The sequence below is a fragment of the Nannospalax galili genome, unplaced genomic scaffold (assembly GCF_000622305.1).
Source record: "Nannospalax galili isolate Female #2095 unplaced genomic scaffold, S.galili_v1.0 scaffold2367, whole genome shotgun sequence".
NCBI lineage: Eukaryota > Metazoa > Chordata > Mammalia > Rodentia > Spalacidae > Nannospalax > Nannospalax galili.
In genome coordinates this window covers 76,894-79,499 of record NW_008356700.1, presented here as the reverse complement: position 1 = coordinate 79,499, position 2,606 = coordinate 76,894, and positions in this window count along the sequence as shown.

Genomic DNA, 2,606 nt, shown 5'->3' with positions numbered 1-2,606 from the left:
CTTATAGGGTTTATACTGAGTACAATATTGTATAACTGTAATAATTCAACTGTAAACCTAAAAATTTACAGCCAAATTTGAAAGAGATGCATCCTACCTCAGGAAAACGTTATTGAATATGTCAATTGTGTTGTAATGATATGCTTCTTCTAAGTATGTTGTTATTAAATAAATCATTTTTAAAAATTAAAAAAAAACCCTCAACATACAAACTTTAGAAAAAGAAATAAACTCTGAGAAACTAAAAAGTGTATATAAAAATACTAAACTTCTGTTATTAAAAAACATGATCATCTAAATTCTAACCCTTCCCAATCATAAGCTTGCATGTGTAATGTATATGTAAATACTCATTGTTAACTGTCCAGTAGTAGACATTGTAGAGAAAAACATTGTTGTTTCTTCTCCATCTGTTAGCATGTTGCAGCCAGGGTAATCTTAGCACCACATGTTGAAGAGTGTAAGATCTCTGATTAGCTATTTGAACTAAGCCACTTGAATGAATGATTTAGTATCCTTATTATAATGCATGATTGAAAAGACCAATTTTGATAGTGCAAAATCACTGACATTTAGGAGTTTGATACAGTAATATTAATTATTATTATATTTGTGTAGTTGTTTATATAATATAATTATTTTTAAACTTAAGTTATATAAAAATAATATTTAAAAAATTAATGTGCTGGATAGATTCAGTTGTCAATTTGACACATTTGAGAAGAAGAAACCTCAACTGAGGATTTTTTTCCATCAGATTGGCTTTTGGGCATTTTTGTGAGGTTTTTCTTTTTTTTTTTTTTGATTGCTGAGTGATGAGGGAGGGTTCAGACCACTCTGGTTGGTGACACCCCTAGGCTGGTGACCCTGAGTTGTATAAGAATGAAGGCTGAGCATGGGCCAGAGATTAAGTCAGTAAACACCATTCCTGTATGGTCTGTGTTTCAGTTCCTTCCTCCAGGTTTCTGCCACAGGTTCCTGTCCTAACTTCCTATAGCAATGAATTGCGATCTGGGAGTTTTAAGCTAAAGTAAACACTTTCCTCCCTAAGTAGGTTTCATTCAATGTTTTAGCATAGCAACAGAAACCTAACTAACACAAATACCTAGTCTCAAAATTCAAATTCATTTTGGTTATACTGATTAGTGTTCTCTTATTTCTAAATACTACACAATAAAAATATATTAAACCCTACTTTTAGTTGGAGTCTATTGGACATAAATGTAATGAGCCTCATGGTATTTTTCTGATATTTGGGCTATTTTTTCTTTTTGAATTAGGACATTTTATGATTTTAGTCTTATGAGGCAGAAATATCAGAGGGTTTTTCCTACTTCTAAAATCATAATAGAGTGGTTGGTACTGCAGTTGCCCTCATTTTAAACATGGACACATCCAGTTGCCATGCTCTGAATTGTTTGTTCCTGATTTACTGTCTAAAATAGTGTCTTGATGCTTTAACTAGAATAATTTTTTTTCTTTTTTTTAACCCTCAGACCAAATTACAGAAAGGATGAAGGAAGCATTTGAATCCCTGGTTACATTAGATCTTAGAGAAGAACAGGTATAAGTATCACTGAGCTCATCTGACCTCACCTTGTTAATTTTTTCTCCAATAGACCAAGGACACTGAGAAAAAAAAATAGGAAAGACCCTACTGATGACATAAAATGCTTGATTCCCTCCGTATCAGTTTCTCCTTGTTATTGAGATAGTGTCTACTTTCTATAAGACTCACTAGTGATTTTTGGTAATTTTCTAGGTTATACAATCATCATAACCAGCTTCAGAAATATTACCACCCCAATGATTTATCTCTTGATTGTCTAGTATGTGTGTTCTCCATTCTTCAAAGTCCTTCATCTGCTGCCTATTATTGATTATGACTGCTTGATCAAAATAATCATTTCAAATTAATGTTTTGAAAAGAAATTGTGGACAACTGTTTGTGTGAGAGAGAACATTTCTAACATACAGATATAATGATTCAAGGATCTTCTTATGGGCCTTGATGATCTACCAAAGCAGAAAGTGAAAGAGGGGCTAAGAAAAGGTTTACACAGTGTGCATTCCTGAATTATTAGCCTAGTGGTCACTTGGGTCTTTCTGAAAAATGTACTCATGGGCCCGAAGATTCTACACTTGAAGGATAGAAATTGGGTGTTTGCCACTGACGACTTTTCCTTATTGGCTGAGTATTGCCTCAGGAAGAAACACCTCATGCTTTGAGACTGACTTTTATTTGACTTGAGACAGTTCTGATGACTTCAAAAAAAAAAAAAAAAACACTGATAAAATTATGGAATGTAAAGAAGTATTTCAAGTAAATTTTAAGCAATATGCACAGAAACTGTCCACCAATCTGCAGACACTGTTATACTTATGATGAATCATTCATCATTAAGAAGCCTTGTTTTCTGCTTCTTCACTGAGTGCCGTTGTATGGATAATTGTTTCAAAAACACTAGGCTGTCAAATAATGCGTGCATATCAATAACATTCCCCTTAGAGTTTTCACTTAGCATGATGATCCTGTATCATTGGAATAAAAGCTATTTGCCATTTTCTCTAGTATTAGGGTTCATAATTCCCCCCTTGAGGGTATG